Here is a 7,601-nt window from a genome sequence, read left to right on the forward strand (position 1 = left end):
GCAAATTAAAACCACACTGAGATACCACCTCACTCCAGTTAGACTGGCTATGATCAAAAAGGCGGTGAATAACAAATGCTGGTGAGGGTGTGGAGAGAAGGCAACACTCCTGCACTGGTGGTGGGACTGTAAATTAGTACAACCACTATGGAAAGCAGTATGGAGATTTCTCAAACAACTACAGATACATCTTCCATATGATCCAGCAATCCCTCTACTGGGTATATACCCAGAGGAATGGAAATCATCATGTCAAAGAGATACCTGCACTCCCATGTTTATCGCGGCTCTGTTTACAATAGCCAAGATATGGAATAAACCTAAATGTCCATCAAAAGATGATTGGATAAGGAAACTGTGATATATACACACTATGAAATACTACTCTGTCATAAAAAAGAATGAAATACTCCCATTTGCAACAACGTGGATGAACCTGGAGAAACTTACGTTGAGTGAAATAAGCAAAGCACAGAGGGATAAATACTGCATGTGCTCACTCATATGTGGGAGCTAAGAGAGAAAGGAAGGAAGGAAGGAAAGAAAGACCACAGTAGTGCGGTGGTCTTACAGAGGGAGGGAACATTCCTAGGGCTACAAAGTGGAGTGGGGGGGAGAAAGGGAGGGGGACGGAGGTTGGGGGATAATTGCGTGGGGACATGGGGTACAAAAGTAATTTCTGGTAATGGGTATGCCCCCAGTACAAATCTGGCCTTCACATCATGGGCACGAGGGGTGATAATTAGCTTTGTATCTCATGAATATTCTTAATAAATAAAATAATAATAATAATAAAATAAAACATATTTAACACATAAACTCTTAATAATATTAACAATAAAGTAAAAACAACAAACAAATGTTCATTCATCACCTTTGAAGAAACAACTTCCTATTTTGAAAACTGGTATGTAAAGGGAGAAATAAATTACATATCCTACCTTTCCTATACATGAACTCTACCCCAAGGTAGCCAAATGGGTGAAGAGGGGAATTTTCTTTTTACAGAACACTTCAGTTAGTAAATGAAGAAAAAAAATGGTAGAATAAGAGTATTACCATTTTTGCATCTCCTAATAAATGAATGAATATAGATAATAATCAATGGCTGCTAACATCACAAAAATGTAGATTATAAGACATTATGAACTTCTGGATGGAGGTATTAAACACCATCTAGGGAACAGTCTAGCTACGCCCTCCCAAAGGCAACCACAACAAAATCCCTGGGTCTGGGTCTGATAAAGCCAATTCATGGGAAACACAGGAGACAGAGGAATGCAATCAGGGAAATTCTGAGGCAATCAGGGAAATTCTGATACAATCTGTCAAGCAAACATCTATGTATCTTAACAACAACAACAGTACTAATGAGAACAACCAAACTGAAAAGAGAGGGTGGGGGCAGAGAGAGAGAGAGAGAGAGAGAGAGAGAGAGAGAGAGAGAGAGAGAGAGAGAGATATGGTGGGGTAAAGAAACTTAAACATAGAAATGAATCAATATACAGGCCAATTTAGATCCCAATTCAAACAAACAAACAACAACAAATACAATGGGGGTGGGGAGAAGAAAGAACTAGAAAGAGAACCAGTAAACACTAAATGTGTAACTGATGATATGAAGTCATATTATTAATTTTTTTTGTTTGCATTCTTTCTTCATTAATGTTTTTTGAGTGATAATGATATTATGGTTATGTTTTTTAGAGTCCTTTTATTTTAGGGATACGGGCTGGAATATTAACAGATGAAATTATAAAATGTCTGGGATTTGCTTTAAAATAATCCATAGTGTGTGAGAGTGGGCAGGGTAAGGAAGTAGGTAAAGGTATAAGGGAATGAGATTGAGCGAGGAGTTGATACTGGTTGAAGCTGGGTAATGGACATTCTGTTCCTGCTGCTGTAGCTGCCTCCTCTGATTAGAGGCTGTAGACTCCTGGACTCCTCCCCCCCCTTCACATCCAGTCCATCAGCAGGTCCTGAAAACTCTACATTTACAGTATATGCTAGACCTTTTTCACTCCGTCCCCCCAGTTATCGCACTATACTCAACCACCACTTCTCAGCTGGACCTTGTCAGTGGCCTCTAACCAGACTCCCAGTCCCATTCTTATCACAAGGAACAAAACCAGTGTAAAGACAGCGACTATATTTGTGCTTGAAGGGTGAGGAGAAGTGTGCCAGACCAGATGGGTTGGGGACATTCCAGGCCACAGGCACAGTATGTGCATAAGCACTATGGTGTCTATCAGTGCCCTGCGAATGGTATGGGCATGTCAAGCAGCTCAGTGTGCCTGGAGTTCCAGAGGCAATGGGACATAAGCCTGGAGAGCAAGACAAGGACTGAGGAACAACAGACCTTGAATGCCACATTCTGTTTTGCCAGTCATTGAGGAGTTTTCCACAGGAAGTGACATAATCAGTTTTGCATGTTCAAGAAAGAACTCTGGGGGCAATGCAGAGGAGAGTGGGTTGGAGGTACCTGAATTTCAAACTGAGAGGCCAATTAAGAGGTTATTGAAATCCCCCAGGTGAGAGAAAGCAAGTGACTGCATTAGGAAGATGACAATGGGAATGCAGAGGTGGGCAAGGTATTTCTAGGAGGACAAATCAGTGAGAGTTTGTGGTTGACTGAATGTGCAGTCAGTGAGCAAGGAATTAAGCTCTTGTTGGGATGTACAGTGATTAGCTAGAGTAGTGCATTCAGGAAGAGGATCAGGATTTTGGGGGTGGGCAGGGGGTTACAATGAAATAAGTATTGCACATGTTGGTTTCGAATTACACCTGTATCCAGCAGGCAGCTGGGTAGTTGAGGCAGGCTGAGTAAGAGGTTCCACATGACAAAAATTTACTTTTATATACACAACACGTAGCCCAAAGAAAAATATTAAAAGATTTTAGCCAATTCCACAGCAAAAAAGCAACAACAAAGAAGCAATTTTAATTAGCAAATGTGGAAGCACCTGAAAATTTTAGAAGCAAGCAGCCTGAGCTGGCTTTTTAACAATCTTTCAACTTCCTTCTCTCCTTCCTTACTCTGTTCCTACTCTCTGTTTCCTTCCTTCTTTCCCTTCTTCCTACATTTAAGAATAAATATTTATAAAGAACTTACTGTATGCCAGACATGGTACTGGGGGTATAATGACGCATAAAAAATGAATCTGAATACAGCGAATTTTGTCATGTGCCCTCACGAATCCTACAGTTGAGTAGGGAAGACAGACATTAAGCTCACACAAATAGTCATTTAATTACCAACTGTGGAAGTCCTAAGAAGGAGAGATACATGGCAAAGTAATCCACATACAGGGGGCCTTAAGGAAAGCTTTACTCACAAGGTGTTGATTTAACTGAGAATGATGAATAGGAGACTGTACTAAGTGAAAAGGATTAGAGGAGCCTTCCAGGCAAAGGCTCAGCACGTGCAAAGGCCCAGGAGCAGGGCAGAGCACTGAAGAAGTGAACAAAGGCCAGTAGGACTGAAGGTCAGAGAGAAAGGGGGGCATAAATAAGATGAGGCTGGAGAGGCAGGTGGGGTCAGCCCGTGCAAGACCTAGACTACATTGAGTGTTGTCCTTCTTGAATGGTAAATGGGAAACTATTGAAGAATTTTCAGTAGGAAATGATACGACCAGTTTAGAATTTTAAAAATATAACTCTGCTGTGTGAAGAACTGATGAAAGGGCTTCAGAATGGATGAGAGAAAACCAACCTCCACTACCACAGTAATCTAGGTGAGGGATGATGGTGGTTGGATAAAGATGTAATAAAGACATAAAACAGCAGATGGATTCCAGAAGTTTTTTTTAAGAGGTAAAGTCTATAGGTTTTGGTGGTGAATAGACTATGGGCAATGAAGGAGACAGCTGCTAAGGGTGGGCATTTTGTTCATCTAGTGTTGCTATTTTGTCATAGTTGTGATGAAGACCAAGATTTAGGAAAGCTATGGAAGAGAATGGTCAAGGAACTCTGTTGAATGGCTATTTCTGTCACCCTGGAACAACTTCCTTGCCTTCTAGGACTTACCATCTGGTAAGATGAGCTTGGTACAAAAGAGCCAGCTCATTTACGGTGTTTGGGATCAGATGAATATGCGCAATTTTGAGAGATGCTGCCATCATGTGATCTAGGAGTCAAGAGAAGGGAAAGGGCCAGGGTGGGCTAGGTCGGGGAGTTCCTTCTGCAGTACAAAGTAGATGAGCAGGTTTCAAAACCCTTGTAACACATCCCTAAAATCCATACAGAATGCTTGATATGTTTCGTTTAATACTGGAAACAAATATTTATTAGGCTCACATTAAATATCAACCATACTTATTTCATGGACGCCTTCTTCTAACAAAAGTGTACACAGTCTGCTCTTGGCAAGCAACTGATGTCTACAAATGCCAAAAATCATACCTAGGAATTTTAAATATTCATTATCAGTAGATTCCTTCATCCATATTTAAAAAAAATAATGAAGCAAATTCCTATTTTGTAGAAGGGTGGCAAATCAGAAATGTACAATTAGCACTTAAAATAAATCAATGGCTAGAGGTAGCTCAGGAACCCCTTGTAAGTGGTTGCCCCATGACACAGCCCAGGCTTGCAGCTGGTTTTGTTCTCACAAAGTAAGATGAAACATGTGCTCTCTGTCTCAGGCTTGGGGGCCCAAGGGCTGCCTGGACCTTAAAGGAGCAGCAGAGTACATAGGGCCCCCAAACCCCATCCTCCAGCACCGCTGAGGACACTGCTTGTAATCACGGGGTTAGAAAGCTCTTTCTATTTCTGCCATACTGTTAGTGCTAGGGAGGGGGAGACGAGGGAGGGAAGGAAGTGTGCACACATAAAGGGTGACTTTTGCTCTTTGTTCTGTGTACATCAATTTGCACTTTTAAAATAAAAATTCTATTAATGTATTTTTTTAAAGGAAAATGGAATATTCTTCTTTTACCTAAACACCTCATAGTATACCTCAATTCCCCTAGTTGAGGTTTTCAGATAAACAATTGGTTTCCATAATCTGCAAAGGAACCCATCACATACTCAAAGACAATATGAGGCTCTCCCTTCAGTATTATTTTCCAAAGTAAATAACTGGTTGTCTTAGTACAAGGTACCATATACCTTGAGAGGATTAGGGTCACACACATTGCCTGAATGCCTGCGGGGTGGGGTGGGGGCTAGAAGTGCTCGTAAGTGCATGGAGGTCATTTACTGGACATTCTTATACTTGCTGTATTTAGAAGGCTTGATATTAATAAGGAGGAGGCAGAGATAAGCAGAAGGAAATCTCACATGCTGAGACAATACTCAGAGAGGATTTCTGCACGAAGAGCTGGAAAGGGAGATTCTTGACATTGTGTGTGTACAGGTCACATGTCCCACCCTTTTTTCCTGGGAAGGAAGCAAACGGACTGGTTGGCATTTGCTAACCTTTAATGGTGTAAATTGTTGAACCATACAGTAGAGCATTGTAAATAGCAAACAAGGGGAAAATAGCATCTCGTTAAATTCAATAAGAGAAGGACACTTTAAGATCATTGATCTTGTGGGCTGGGTTACCGAAAATATAAAGTGACATCCCCAAAGGAGATATTGAATACAACAGAAAAAAAAATGTTGGTGACATATTGATGAAGCCTCATGAGCAGCACATCTTCTATCTGTTCCTCCAGATTCACTCTCCTCCCTTCTTCAACCCGCTCTGTGCTGTGGTCTTGACAAGTACGAGCAGCCTGCATGGGCTCCCCAGCAGTCTGCCTTCCAGTTGGGGCCCTGGGGAGCCTCAGCAGAGTATCATGGGAAAGGATGAAAAGGGGGCATTTACTCCTCTTGTTCTCTCTCTGAGGGGTTGCCCAGGGCTGGCTGTGTCTCTTCAACATGGTCTCAGCTCCTGTCAGGGCCCTCTGCATGCACTCAGTCCTGTCCTTTCGTCCCGGTATGGTAACTGCTCCATCTCCTTGCCTCTTCAGGCCTGGGTGGTAAGAATTTCCTACTGTTATCAGCCCCAGAGTTCTGCACTGTATTTTGTGGTTTACCTACACCCTGCCCATCCATTGTAAATATTCCCTTTATTCAGTTCTCCTCAAACCACTCAGTTTGAGAATGCCATTTATTTTTTCTGCTAAGTCTCAGACATACCATCAAAGAAAGCTGTTAATTATGGTTTTGGTATCCTGAAAGAAAGTTCTAGTGGACATTTATCATTCTTTTTGCACCTTCCATCATCCCCCCTTCTCCCAGCCCCCCATCTCCCAGCACCACCCAGCATCTGAACCAACTCTCTTGTCTGGGGGATTCCCCCATCTCATGAATCTTGATGGGAAGCAAAGACCAACAACTCCGTAGAAGCCAGGTGCTCACCTTCCCAGCCTCCTTGCAGCTATTGCTCAGGCATGTGATCCAGGCTCAACCAATCAGAAGGTGTTTGACTCTTAGCATGACATGGGGCAAGCAGGGACTGCAGAGAATCTATCTTGGCTTGGACAGCAGTGGCACTGGGAGCCACATCAGTTTCCGGAGGGAGCAGCCGAGTCTAGCATCAGGCTTGGAGTGTGGGTAGTGCAGCTGGCAGAGTCTGCACCCAGCAGCAGTGGCAGAATTGGTTCTCTGCAGAGATACTTTATTTTGCTCCTTCCTCTGGGGCCACCAACATCGGTCTCTATGGACCTCCCAGAGCCTGTAAGCAATTCAAAGGCTTTGAATTCTTCCCCTTCCTGCTTGAATGAGCCAGAGTTTTTATATAGCTTGAAACTAAGAAACTGCCTGATATAAAAACCAGGCCAAATCTTCTTGACCCAAGGATTCTTACATCCTAAAGTATTCAAACTCACTTTAAGTTAAAAATAAATCCATGTTTGAGCATCTACTCTGTTATAGTTATTATGCTAGATGTTACAGAGCTAATTAAGACTGGCAAGTTTAATAACTATACTCAATATGACAAACATTATAATAAAAACTTGGTTTTTGGAATACAGATACAGAAGTGGTGAATTCTGTCAGGGAGGTTTTGAAAAGTTTCAGAGAAGCAGTAAGCTGGGGGTAGGTGGGGGAAGAGCACAGATAAGGAATGGTGGTGTGACTTTGCCTGGCATGTCTGGAGAATGAAGGTGAGCTGAGAAGGACTGGAAAGAGCAGAGAAGGGGGTCACTGGAGATGAGGCTGGGAAAGCAAGCCAAGGCCCAACTGCAAACTGCCTAAACTTCACTCTCTAGGCAAGCAGCAGATACCACTGACATGAGCTTGGAAGACAACCGAAGAGGGGCAAGAATGGAAGCAAGAAACCCTCTCACAGAGGGCTGTGACCACAGCAGAGGCCACGGGACTGAAAAGAAAGGCAGAGACTTGAGAAACCTGCTCTGCTGGGTGTGTAGAGTCGAGGAGAATTCCAAGACGAGCTTGAAGTTTCAGCTTGAAGGAGTGGGTTGGGGATAATATTTCTAACTAATATAGGAATTTAGCAAGTAATACAGGTTTTGGGTGAAAGGAGAAAAATGGCACTGGTCTTGAGCATGCCCAGATTCTTTCTAATCTCAGGGATACACTAATACAAGGGTACTTCAAAAAGTTCATGGGAAGATTCATATTATCTTTGAATTCTTTAATATTTTTCC

The 7,601-nt window shown here is 42.5% G+C and overlaps 1 long non-coding RNA gene across 1 annotated transcript; it reads right to left on the reverse strand.

Annotated features, from left to right (window-relative positions):
* Positions 1-5,515: 5,515 nt before the first annotated feature.
* LOC103605877 lies at positions 5,516-6,733 on the reverse strand. The gene is made up of 2 exons (XR_551821.1): positions 6,349-6,733; positions 5,516-5,959 (listed from the first exon to the last, which is right to left on the reverse strand). It is a non-coding gene; the product is annotated as an uncharacterized LOC103605877 (long non-coding RNA).
* Between the last annotated feature and the right edge of the window lie 868 nt (positions 6,734-7,601).

The sequence above is a fragment of the Galeopterus variegatus genome, unplaced genomic scaffold (genome assembly GCF_000696425.1).
Source record: "Galeopterus variegatus unplaced genomic scaffold, G_variegatus-3.0.2 Scaffold6135, whole genome shotgun sequence".
Classification (NCBI taxonomy): domain Eukaryota; kingdom Metazoa; phylum Chordata; class Mammalia; order Dermoptera; family Cynocephalidae; genus Galeopterus; species Galeopterus variegatus.